The sequence below is a fragment of the Fringilla coelebs genome, assembly GCF_963513975.1.
Source record: "Fringilla coelebs genome assembly, chromosome: 1".
NCBI classification, from domain to species: domain Eukaryota; kingdom Metazoa; phylum Chordata; class Aves; order Passeriformes; family Fringillidae; genus Fringilla; species Fringilla coelebs.
In genome coordinates, this window is record NC_140028.1 from 108,469,826 (window position 1) to 108,483,376 (window position 13,551).

Sequence of the window (13,551 nt, forward strand, 5' to 3'; positions counted from 1 at the left end):
TTTTCTGGTTGAACACATCCTGTAAACATTCTTGCCCTCTTCGCCTGCCAAACCAGCCCAGGTTGGTTGTGCGCGTCCCGGGAGCTGTGGGAGCAGTGGAGGGCAGCGCTGCCCGCGGCCGCGCTCGGGCCGCTCCGCACGGCGACCAACCTCTCCCGCCACCCGCGGACATCCTCGTCCGCAGCTTGCCCAGCCCGTCCCGCGGCAGGGGGCCGGTTGCCGGGCGACGCTCGGCCCCTCCTCCGCGGCGGGGCTGGGCCATGAGGTAATGGCCTCCGGGGGGCGGGAAAGGGAGCGCTGCGACTACCGAGCCAGCGGCCGCCGAGGTGGCCGCCGGCGGCGTTCCCTGCCTCCCGCCCCTTCCTGCTGCCCCGCCGGCGGCGGGCGGCGCCGCAGCCCCCGAGGTGTCCGCGCCGCCCCGCCTCCTGAGGAGGCTGCGCGGCCGCAGGAGCCCCGCGCCCGGCAGCGGCGGCGGAGAGCGCCCGGCAGCCGCCGCACGTGCGCTGCCGCCCGGCCGGAGGGGTTCGCAGCGGTCCCCGGGCGCCGCTGGAGAGCGGGGAGCTGGAGCGGCGGCGGCCTGGCAGCAGAGACCCGGGAGGAGGAGGGCACATGAGGCGCCGGCAGGAGGAGGGAGAAGCAGCAGCAGCCAGCCGGCCACTGCAGCCCCTGCGCTCTGCCCGCCCCGCACGCCGCGGCCTCTCAGCGGCGCGGGCCGGGGGCGAGCCGTGAGGGGAAAAGCAGCCCGGAGGTGGCCGCCGCCGGCAGCGAGGCTCCCCCGGCCCGCGGGGGCGCCACCGCCCGCGCCCCGCCGCCCGGGGGGCCCGGAGCGGGGTGAGTGCGGCGGGGGGCGCTGGGGGACCGTGCGGGGCGGGCGGGGATGCGCGGCGGCACCGGCGCGGCCGCCTCTGGCCCCGCTCACCTCCAGAGGAGCGAGCGGGTGCGAGGGGCGCCTGCGGGGGCTGCGGTGCGCGGGCGAGGCCTGCAGCGCTCGCCGAGCTGCGGAACGGGGGTGAGCAAGGTGCAGCCGCTCTTCCTTCTTCTCGGGCCCCTCGACCTTCACAGGCGGCTGGCTCGGGGGCGGGCGCTGCGCCTGGCTCTGCTGCCTGTGCTCTTTTGTCCCTTCCGCGCCCTGAAAGGAAAGAAGCACATGAGTGCAATTGCGTACCGAAGGTCAAGAATCGCTCGCTGAATTGTGCCTCCGCATTACTTACAGCTAAGCTGCTGCTGTTCTCAGATACAAGGGCCCCTGCATTCAGAAGTGGCTTTCTAGCCGTCGCAGAGGGACCTGCAAATACTGACTCGGTTTCTTCAGCGTTGGGGATTATGGATAGCTTTTGGCAGCATTCCACTGTTTAAAATGACTGAAATATTCCATTATGGTTTTTTAGCAAGTTTGCGATCTTGGTGCCTCTTTTGGTTTGCATCTGACGAGTTTGAAACTTCATCTGTAGGGGCGTTTTTTTTCAGGTAAAATTAGGGAAGAGTTAGGAAATTTCCAAAGAAATGGAACATCTGTTAAAGAGTGGGAGCCAGGGTTCATGTTCTCCCTCTCTCTGACTTCAGGAGAAATCTCCATGCGGACACTTTTTTCTGCCTTGCAATCTGTAACCTTATTTGAACCTTTCAGTCCGCTGAGATTAAGTCGTGGGTGTAATGGTTTTTGCAATCAGGAAAGCAGCAGGAAAAAAAAAACCAACAAAAAACAAACAACAACAAAAAGGTAAAACAAAACCAAACAGCAGTTATGATGACCAGTTTGCCATATGTGCCTGTTTTACTGCTGTGTGTACACGAGTTGCATGTACTGTTTGTAGTGCCCTGGCTTCTACCTGTACTGGAATTACTCTGGGTTCAAATGTGTTTGTCCTAGTAGGGCTCTTTTGGAGTTACCAGAAGAAGCCTGGAGGAGGGAGTGTTGTCTCCAGGCCCAGGGACTTTATTCACAAAACTGTGCCTTCTCTGAGGCACTGTAACCTGTTTTGACTGTCAGAGCAACCTATGATGACATAAGAAAATTATATTAAGCCATTGAGCTTACTTCACTGTTTTTCAATGAGCATCATTGCAAGCGAGGAAAACCAGGATGGTAAAAACGGAAGGCAAGAGTTTTCATCTTTTAATGTGAACTACTGAGTGAAGACCAGACAGCCTATGAACAGATAGAATGGATAGAATGTAAATTTCTGTTGAATTAAAACAAAAGTCTCTGTCAGTTGCATGAATGCACTCCCACTTGCCAGCGGGTTGAACTGAATGATGGATGACAGTAGTGGAAAGAAGTAGGATCTCTGGCTCTAGTGCAAAAAAAATCCCATACCAGACAAAAATCATCTCTTCATCTTCTGTTCAATTATGAATAAAAAAATCATACTGCAACTTGGTGCCTGTTCTATAGCACTGGGCAGCACAGCAATAAGCCAGGGAAGCATTAATATGATTAGGCACATGCATTTATAAATATGGTGCCCCATGTTTGTTATGTGGGTGCTTAAAATCCCAGTGAAATATCCAACTGCTGCAGCAGCCTCTGAGCATTTAACTAGTTTAATCCAGAGTGCTGGCTAATGAGGCAGAACCAGGATGTGATATGCAAGTTTTGCCATGGATGTTAATGCTTGTTAACTTGGCACTCTGACAGTTTGTGGAACACAGGTGAGAACTGGTGGGAGTAAGCGAACTTGCACGTACCAGAGAGTAGATCAGATTGGAAGGATTTACCTGGAACTGGTGGGAACTTCTGTTGTTCCTCTCTGCTGCAGTTCACGCCTGAGCTCCTTGCTGCTTCACACGTTCTGTCTCCTGTAACAGATTACCAGCTGCTTTTGTAGAAGTAATTCAATCCTAATCTTTCAGTGTGCTCTGAGGATTTTATTTATACTCTAGCCAATCTGCTTTGGGATAGAATAATGAGATTAGTATTGCAGAAATTAGTGCAGGTTAAATATTTTTGTTTTAAATGTGTACTTGATTGATATTATTGTTTCTTACTGTTGTTACTATAATACTGAAAAGGAAAAATGCTAAAACTTGTCACTGTCTGCTGTGATAGACTGTAAACTGGACGAAAGATACTTTTTTTTTTTTTAAATAGTTCTATAGAAAGGATTCTCAGAATGCATGCTGTTGAGGCAGCATCTGCAACATTGAAAGGCAAGAGGTTAAGACCAAACCTGTTGGCCTTTGTAAAAGCTGTACACATTTTTCTTCAAAGCACTTTCCTATGTTATTTTAAGTTTTCCTTGGGAGAGGAAATTAAGCAAGAAGGCAGTGTATGAGTTACATTTGTTTGAAATACATTTCTTCCCTAAATCTTTAAGTTTTGTTGATTTCCAGGGTTGTGGTTGGTTGAAGTGCTCCTTCTGCCAGGACCAGAAACAGCATTTGAAGGACATAATTTGTTTTGGGTTGTCGAGGTGTTGTATGTTGTTAGTGATACTCAAGTCAAGGTTGATGGTTTCTTGTTAATTTGCAGAGAATTGTGTATTCTTTGTTTAAAATTTTGAACTGTATAGCTTTCCCTTTGCCTCAGTAAAAATGACTGCCTGCTCTAGTAAGTCTCCAATATTAGGCTGGGTACTTAATTGGTGTATCTTTGAATAACCCTGTTTTAACTCTTACAAAACTGTCATTTGACTTCACACACTACTTATTTCCCAATACTTCCATATTAATGCAAGAACAGCCAAACCGGTAGAGCTGGTCTGTACTATTGGGAGTCATGATAACCACAATATGGACATAGTAGCTGTGCTTTTTCCTGTTGGTCAGAAAAATGTTATTGATAGGTAGGCTTTTACAACTAGTTCTGCTTTCCTTTTTGAACTATTCCTTTTTTCCAGATGTACCTGGCAGTTCTGCCTCTGTAAGAAGCTTAGTGTTGCCACCAATATCAACATTTAAGAATAAATATGCTTAAATTGCATGTAAAATGACCAAAGGCATACTGGCATCATCCCCTGGAATGCTCATGTTGTTCTTGGATTCTGCTGGGAGTGAGATTGTCACTTGTGTTCTTCAGAAAGGCTGTGAAAAGGAGCAGGTTCTGGTAGTGACTGCACACCAAGTGGCTTTCAGAGTTATCACAAAATCATAGTAAGTAAGAGAACTACTTCCTAGTCACTAAATGACAGCAATGGCATGTCAGTTGTAGGCAGCTCAGTTACCGTAGGAAGCTGTGTAAGGCTGGAACTGTAAAACTGGTGTGGGGTCTGCAGTGCCTGTGCTCTGAAGGTATGTTTCCCTGGTCATGTACATATCATTAAAACTCCACAGGCAATGCCACTGACACCTTGGAATGCTGCACCTGTGTGGAGGCCTCAATTTTGTGTATTCAGTTGTGGGATCAGTGCTACTTGGAGAGATAAAAATCTTGAGAATGAACTTCCTGTTAACATAGGCTTTCCAAGATACCAGTTGGTGTCTGATTCAAAGTCTTCCTGCTTACTCTGTGGTTTGACTGAGATAGCTGTGAGTTTACAAGCACTTTTATATTTCTTTGTAGTGAATAGCATGATGTTTCCTAAGTAAATTTTGGGAGTTCACTGATACTATTCTTTGTCTAAAACTGTCCTCTATTTGAACTTTGAATCATCAATACTTCTGTTTTTATTGGAGCCTATTGATTAGGGTGCAAAAAGTCATGCCATATAGTCATCCTGCTTATGGTTGACCAGCTAAGAGGCTTATTGATAGTACAAACAGATTAGCTGAGAGATAATTCTTAGATTCAATTATGTTGGCAGATTTGCTTTAGTTAAATCAGTGAGTGGCTGTACTGAAGCTGATTCTTTGCCTTATCTTGCAGCTTCTCTGGACAGGATTGTTTAACATTGCTGTCCATTAGATGCTGAAAACCCAAATAAGACTGATGCTCTATAACTGTCATATTTTATTGTGTGCATATTTGGGGTTTTTTTTTGGTAATGATACTGATAGATTAATATGATAGAGCCCTGTTAGTTTTGCTTGAGTTTATAGCAAAAGTTCAGAACACTATAGCAGAGTATTAGAAAGAAGGAAGGAAATGTGGGAAGAGCCTGGTTTAAAAGCCCTTGCAAAGTTTCACTTTGGCTTGTTTTGACATCAGACCATGATGCTGCCTAGCAGAGCAAATCTTCCCATGGCTGTGGGTTCCCTCCTCTATCCCCTTCCACATTATGGTGCTTGGAATCGAGTCCTTGACACAGGCAAGAGCTGGTTTTGAGGTTAATTTTCAGACTGTCCATCCTGGGCAGCTGAGCAGCTGTTAGCAGGGAGCAAAGGAAGCAATAGCAGTAAGTGGATGGGACTTTGGTGTCGGAAGAATAGTCTTTAGTGAATATGAGTTGATTTTTAAACTGCTACACTCCAAGCTCTGATACAACCAAGACTAGCTGTATGTTGGTAGATGAGATGCTGAAGCTGAGAATAACTTGCTGCGTATTTTTGTGCTTATGTCATATTCTTGGTTCCAAGCACTTGTATGAATAGAAGAGAGAAATACTGAGCTCTGTAGAAAGGTTGCTTCTTTGGTGGATCCTAGTGTGGTAAAGATTGGAAGGGATTTCTGGAGGTCATCAGGTCCAACTTGCCTGCTCAAGCAGGGTCATCCTAGAGCACTTGGCACAGGTCTGTGTTGTGACAGCATCTGAATATCTCCAAGGCTGGAGATTCCATTGCTTCCCTGAGCAATCTCAGTCAGTGCCTGGTCACTCCCCAAATGAAAAAGTGTTCCTGGATGTTCACAGGGATCTCCTCATGTTTCATTCTGTGCCCATCACTCTGGTCCTGTCTAGTAACCACTGAAACAAAGAGCCTGGCTCTGTCTTCCCTCCTTGCAGGTATTTATACCCATTGATGAGATCTCCCTGAACCTTCTCATCTCCAGGTGTCAGTCACAGCTCTTTCAGCCTCTCCTCATAGAAGAAATGCCCTGGTCTTCTTTCTTTGTCTTAGTGGCCAGTCACTGTCCTCTCTCCAGTATGTTCATCTTTTTCTTGTTCTGGAGAACCCAGAACTGTACGCAGTACCCCAGGTGTGGCCTCACCAGTGCCCACTAGAGGGGAGGGATCACCTCTCATCTGGTTTCCCAGTTAAAGGAAAAAATGTGTGAACCCCCTGCTCTGCTATTTAATAATTCCATGCTTCAAACAAAAAACAGAAAAACTGCTCATCATTAGTTTTCAATGAAGTTTAATGCTGAGTTGACTTGTTCCATCTTTTAATAGAAACCAAAGGTTAGGAAAATGTTCATACAGTGGAAACTTTTATAGCCTAGAGAGGAAGAATGAAAGCTATGGATACATTGAATTAGTTACATGTGCCTCTTCGAAGAGCTTAGTTGACTACTGCAAATTGGAATCAATCAGTGCATTTTTGCATTGTATGTTCATATAAATTCTAAATTTAATCTTTTTGAAGTCAGCTGCTCGTAATATCATATTGGAATCTAATTTCAAGCAAATCAGGACCCTGTATGAATCATGGTCTGACAGCAGCCACAATTTGGTGTCCTAGGGGGACTGAAGTACAGTTTTGTTTCAAGAGAGGGGTATTTTTTTTTTAATCTCATCAATGTCTGCTATGGGAAATGAAGACTTTTACTGTCCTCTTTAAAGTAGATGTAAATGGAGCTTGTGTTGCTAACAACATTGCCTGTCCCAGAAAGCCTGATTTCACTGTCAGATACTGCACAGTTGCATACTTCGCAGGGGAGCAGCAGACACTCCTCTGCAATAAGCAGAAACCTTACAGTTTAAATCCGTGCAAACCTATTGCTACAGTGAAACCTGTAAAATTAGCAGAATTGGGAGGCATTGGAACAATGTCAAAATCCTGAGACTGTCCTTTAAACTTGTTTTAAATGGAGTTTCTTTCTCTGCATCTGTCTGCTCATAATAGCAGACAGATGCAGAGATGTTTCTGGGGAGGTATTAAGCACTATTGATGTAAAATTATAAGGCAGAAATAAATCTTTCTTTTAACACGTGTTTTTGTGGTAGATCTTCTGCTATAGTCACAAACGTCAGTGCTGTCAGAAAGAAATTGTGGGCTTCCCTTGTGTTCAGGTAATACTGCAGTAATAATCACATCCAGGTATTTATGGAGGAGGTGGAGACCAGGATTAACCAAAAATATTACTTTCTTGGAGCTTTTGGTCTTGTAATGAATTCTGCAAACCTGCACGTGTGAAGGCCATATTAAGATCAGTCCTTTATGCCTGTATTTCCTGAGGGTCATGCAGTGTTGTCAGGTGGTAGATAAGCATGTTATGGCTTGACCCAGGGAGTTGTGACTGACCTGAGAGCCACACGTTTGCAATATAAAGCAATCTCAACTGAAAATGCTTTTTCTGATTGTCTGAAATGTTTGTAACTTTAATTACTTTTGTATTAGCTCATGAGAATTTTACCTTCTAGTGGCTTTCTCAAAAACTGATTTTGCAAAACATCAAAAGCCATTAGAATGAAGAGGCTGAGAAAAGTTAAATATTGCATTTATCTGGCTGAGTCCTTTGTCCCAAAGTCCAGAGATGTATGTACTGTCAAGTTACTGGATGTATGTTTTTCTATAATTTTTTTCTGTAGAGACATTGATTTCTCCATGACATTCACTTGTGCTGCTTTTATCTGTTAAATGAGGTTTCTTTTAGGAGCTGTTGTACCTCAGGCAAATGCAGCTTTCCTAAATACTTTGCCCTTTGCAAAAGCTGCAAAATATTCAATGTGAACTTCTAATGAACCAAGTTTGTTTCAGCATTCATGAATCATAAAAACAATTTTCTCTTACTGTCCAATGGATGAAGGGGGGCAGCAAGATCAGAATATTTGAGGTAATTCAGGAGTTCATGCCAGTACTAGAATTGAATCCAGTTCATGTGAATCTCTGTTTAAAGGCTATCAGTCTCTTGGGATCAGTGGATTGGCACATTCTGTAGCTATTTAGGGCCTGACAGGGTATGTGAAACAGGCAGAAACCTCAGTAGACGTGTGCTGCACCTGCACTTTTTTTTCCCCTACATTACGAAGGTTGATAGTGTGCATTACTAATTCTCTTGCAAAAGAAAAATTCCAGGTGGCCCAGAAGATTTTCCTTGAGGAGTGTACAACTTGCTCAAGTAATTTGAGTGCATTTTACAGAAGTTGAAAGCATGTCTGGCAGATGGGTTGTGCAGAATAAGATAGTGCTACTTTTGCAGTAGTTATTTTAGTAAGATAGGTGGGCTGTTAAGCTGACAATGGGGCAATGCTATGAAAAAGATCAGTGTTCAGAATAGGAGCCTGGGATTCCACAGGCTGGGAACAGAGGACTTCCAAGACACACAGTTATCTCAGTTTTCTTTGCTCACTGATCAATGTTCAAGGTAAGGCAGTCTCAGTTTCTTGAGCCTGACTTACTAACATCCACCCTCCAAAAGTAAACACTGCACCCATTTTGTACTATTTATCAGCTTTTAGAGGACATCTGCTGTATGTTGACAAAAAGGAAGAAAATTGGAAGGTTTTCTCATTGATGTCCCTCTATACTATTATACTGAATAGCAGGAAAAAGAGGAGGGAAATATGATTTTTGACTTGGAAAAAAGGACAATAATATATTTTTTTGTTTTGTTTATGGGGATATTACTGTCTTTAAAAAATAAATACAGGTAATTTTATGGAATGAGTAATGTATTAAATCTAGAAATGTTATGTAAAGACGAAGATCATAACCAAGTATAATTTGAAGACAATAAACATAGAATTAACATTTCACAGTGGTTACCTAACTAATGAAGAGCTGCTGAACCCTGGTGGAAAAGGCAGACAGATGTCACTGCATGTTGGATGTAGATCCTGAATACGAGAAAGGATTTCTTAAATGCAGTGTGTTTGATTTTATTATTATCTTATTTCATTCTTAGACAAATATTTTGTGTCTTATTCTGGCTCCCAAGTGGTTGTTGAATAGACCTCATGAGAGGAAATTGATCATAATGATAGGACCCTAAATGATAAACACAGATAAGCTCTGGATGTCCTGTTCCTGCAAGTGATCAAGGCCCAGTTGGATGGGGCTTTGAGCAACCTGGTCTGGTGAAAGATATCCCCACCCATTGCAGGGGTTTGGACTAGTTGACTTTTAAGATCCCTTCCAACAAAAAATATAGCTATGACTATGAAGTGTGACTTTGAATGTTTTTGGGTTTTTACCAAATAGTACTGTGATATGCATTATCTGACCAATGTGAATATTTACAGTAAGAAGTAAGAACTGAAATAAATGTGTTTTATTTGTTAAAGTTGATGCTCCCTTAAAAAAATTTCACATGACTTGTCAACTGGTCTTTAGACAGAGGTTTCAATTCAGGTGGACAAAAACTGTACTTTTCAATACTCCTTATTGTTCATCATAGTTAATTTTTTCCTTTAAAAAATTTTGGGATTAAAGCTGACCTTTCTTCCTTTCTACCAACTAATAATGGATTACTTCTTGAATTTGTAAATCTAGCAGAGCTGCTCTTCTAATAGGTATGAATACAAGAAGAACAAAGATGTTTCTTGGCTCTTCTGTTGCCAGCCAGCTTGTCAGCGTCAGTTTGATATGGCTGTGGGATTCATGTGGGCAACCAAACCTCATCTGTCTGTAACTGCACAGGAGGCCTTTGCTGTTAGGCCTTGGGTTGACTGATACTTGTATAAGATGTGTAAATTCTGTCTCTGGGTGTTCACCTAGTGGTGTCCCTCAGCCCTGTGGTGTCATGGTTAAGCACACACACCACTTAGTGCACTGATGGTTTGAGTTCCACCAGGGATTGCTATTTTTGTGGCAGTGAAGCTTGGAAGAATGCATTGCAACACCAGCATTTGAAAACCCACACAGCTGAAGCCAACATAGTGCCTGTGAATGGCTTGAGTCCCCCATCCCCTTGGCTTAGCCTTTCCAGCCAGGTTGCATTTCTGATCACATTGATGTGGGGTGCTAGAAGCATCAATGTCTCTGTGAGGAAAAAGCAAGAGGGATATATGGCTCCAGGGTAAGTAGGGTGGCAGTGTGCTTTAAAGACAGCCTGCACTAATATTAGCTAGAGGTGCTTGGAAAGGCATGTGCCTGAAGGCTGTGGCTCTGTAACCAGATTAGCTGGGTTCACAGTTTGCCATTTCTGCTGGGGCAGTCCTGCCCTGTCCTACCAGCTGTGTGTTGTGCCCCTTTATCCACACATCTTTCGTACTGACTGTTACCACTGGGAAATAAGCCAGGGAGGCAAATTGAAAAACACAGCTTGAAAATTTGGTTTATTTCCTTAGTTTTAGTTTTATTGCTGGCTTCTGCTTCTTAGGGAGTTAGATACATGGTGGAGATGGCACAAAGGTGGCACAGGAATGTGCAGGCAAGGCCAATTAGTGTTTAATTTGCTTTAGGTTTATAATACCACACCTTGTATTTTGAACCTGGGGGCATTAAGTTATAGAGGTCTCTTTAAAAATGAGAATTAATTCTTAGCTTTCCTAAGAATATGAGTTAATGCCATGAAAATGGAATTATTTTTTAGTTATGTGTGAGTTTTTGTTTTGTGGTTTGTTGGAGTATTTTTGTTTTGGATTTTTTTGTTTGCTTTCTTTTTTTAATAAAAGAAAGCCAGCAACTTAATTTTAGTACTCTTGGTTATCAGATTTGCCTGGGAAGGATTGAATACCCAGTCCTGTCTCTCTTATCTGTTAAATTAGCACTAATTAGTTTGTCAAGAAGGCTGAGAGGAAATTCCTAAATGCAGCTAGGAGCAAGCCTATTGTTTTGATCCTATGACCAGCAGGAATAACTTGAAGATAAAACATGATATAATGTTGCAGCGGGAGAAGTGAGTAAGAGGAAATAGGAGGGGCTGCATAGTCAGGAAAATGATCAGTTTGTAACATGATTTGTTATAGCAGATGTAATACTGTTTTCTCTTCTTTGTTCCTCAGACCTCTCCCTGGAAGAGGTAAGAAAGCAGTTGTTACACTGTGGGTAATGAAAGTTTTTTGTGTTTTTAATTTTTTTTTAAATTTATTTAGTGAACCCTTAAACTGAACAGTTCTAAAATACTTAGTTTGAACTTCAGATATTGGGAAAGTAGGAACAGGGCTTCAGGATGTTATGGCTCTGATGTAAATCCTACAACAGATAATTAATTAATTTCTCTTCTGAGTGGGAACTAGTGGTTCCCAATTGCCCTGATTTCTAACTGGAAAGTGTTGTTTGCTTTGTGATAGAAGACCTATAATCCAGCAGTGTGCCAGCTTGGAACTGAGTATATGTGAAGCTGATTACTAGGTTTTGGTAGGGAGTCCTTTGGACATTTAGTTGTTTTACGCTGTAGTCCATTACCACCAGAGAAGTGAAAGGAGTTTGGGATCTCAGAATGTTAAGGCATTGATTTTTCTTTAAGGGTGCTGAAGACATTTGCAAGTATCTTTTTTGAATTCTTACATTTTGGCTGATCTACCTTTTCTCCCTATTTTGGTTTCTTTTTTTTTTTCCCCATACTTTTTCATTGGCTTTGTTTTGTATGTCAAGTGTTACAGAGTTTTCTATATCTCCTCTCTTAAGAGAGCTTCAACAGAGAAATTTGCAATCTATTTTTTTTTCTCCTTTTTCTTCAGGATTCTATTAAAGGTTTGTAAAGCTCTTGGAAGTAGCAGACTTTGAGCATTAGCCAACAAGATTAAATGGAACTCATAATATGCATATAAATTCTTATTTAAGATTTAGCTCTTAAAAGAAAACCCAAACCCAAATAACTATTTTATACATTTCTTTTCTAAATATCTTTTCACAAAAGATACCAAGAAGTTGTTGTGGTAGCCAGAAGAAGTTGTGCTACCTGTACTGCCTGTTTAGCAAAATCTTCATGAAGTGCCTGCTAAAACTGACCTAAACAAAAGCATTTCTGAAGAAATGGATTAAGTAATGTTTTGGAGAATAGATTTTAATAGAAGTTGGGAACTGGGATATTTACAGATGTAAATGCCTATCAATTATGAGAAGCAGAATATGGCCCTGTAACTCAGGAATGATTCCTTGAGTAAAGTTCAGGTCATAATGATGTGAATTATTGGTTTTAAAGGGGTTGCTTGCTTCCTTGCTTGCTTTTTGTATCTTGAAGGTTATCTTTGCTCTTTGAGAAATAATTGTAGGAGACAACAAAGTGAGTGTAGATCCAGCATAGTTTGACACTTACTCTCTGTAACGCCAAACCCAGACTTGAGTCACAAGGGTTAAACAGATTGTTACTTCCTTCTTTTTGTGTGAAGATCCCTCTTATGCTGCCTGAAGTGAAAAACATGGACAAGGAAAAAGGAATGCAGTGATTGGGTGGGTGGATGTATTTTGAGGGAGGGGGAATAGAATTTTGAAGGATATATTACAGTACAAGACATGATGTTTGGTCCAAATTGGCCAGTATTTTGCTTGGAATCCTATGTTGACCTCTGAGCTTCTTGCTTTTTAATGAAAAACAAAACAAAGAAGCCCAAATCACTCTTAGTGGATACAGGAGGGCAACTAGGCTGAGTATTCGTTGAATTTACAGTATCTCAGCTGTGGAAGTAAAAGAGTGGAATCCTTGACAGACAGTCTGGAATCCTTGACAGAGTCTGGAATCTCTGATACCTCTAATGTGTCTCTCAATTACACATCTTGCATGCTGCAGTTTAGGGACCATGTCAAAATGTCAGCAGCTGCTTCCACATTTGTAGTGTTGACAATATGACCTTCAGGTTAAGAGATCTCTGCTGACGTGAGCTGCACTCAGTGTATGTTTGTTTTACTCTATTTGGAGCTTTTCTAGTTACATACTTCCAAATGACCACAAAGCAAATGAAAGCATGAAATAACTGTCTTTTGCACTTGCAAAAGGCTTTTCTAATACTTAAGCACCGATGCTTCCACTTTTTTTATTGTGCCCTGGGGTATAATACTTTGTGGTAAAGCACACGCAGCTTAAATGAGAAGAAGGTAGGAAAGGAGAAAATGTATTTCTTGGCAACACTGTCTTCGTATTAGTTAACATTTGTACTTGGAATGGTGGGTTTGCAAATGGGGGAGTTTGATGGGAGGTGTTCTAAACAGGAGGGCAGATTTAGTCTCTTAACCTGTCTCTGCTCAGTGCTGGTAAATGCAGCTCTACATAGTGATGCTGCCTTGGGTCTTTTGTCCAGATTTTGCTTCCTGTATGCAGACTATGTTCAAGTTAGTACAAAGCTGCAGTAATGTGAGTGTGCTGTCCACTTCTGTGAACTCTTTTTTTGGATACTTATTGAAGATGGGGATAGCAACTGGCATGAGATGCAGACATAGTGATATAGGTAATTATTGCATGGTATGTGCTTCCAGGGCTTATTTCTCATTGAGCTAAGTTTAGCCAAGTCACTTTCACTGGAGCTGATCACCTCTTTATATAAAATGATAGCTGGTGTGAATCAAACTGTAATTCTGAATATTAAGGCTGTTTAAAATAGAGGTCTGTCTCATTAACCAAGTGAAGTTGTGGCCTGGAAGGCCTCTAGTCTACTTCATAACTGTGCTGCAATCTGATGTTATTTGTGAGCTTTG

General features: G+C 42.6%; 1 protein-coding gene across 1 annotated transcript in view; it reads left to right on the forward strand.

The window, feature by feature from the left end:
• Positions 1–617: 617 nt before the first annotated feature.
• The window catches only part of TRAK1 (trafficking kinesin protein 1), a 126,434-nt gene continuing 113,500 nt past the window's right edge, over positions 618–13,551 (forward strand). The window contains exon 1 of the mRNA XM_084215475.1: positions 618–831. The gene's annotated coding sequence lies outside the window, so the exon portion shown is untranslated. The remainder of the gene's footprint in view (positions 832–13,551) is intronic.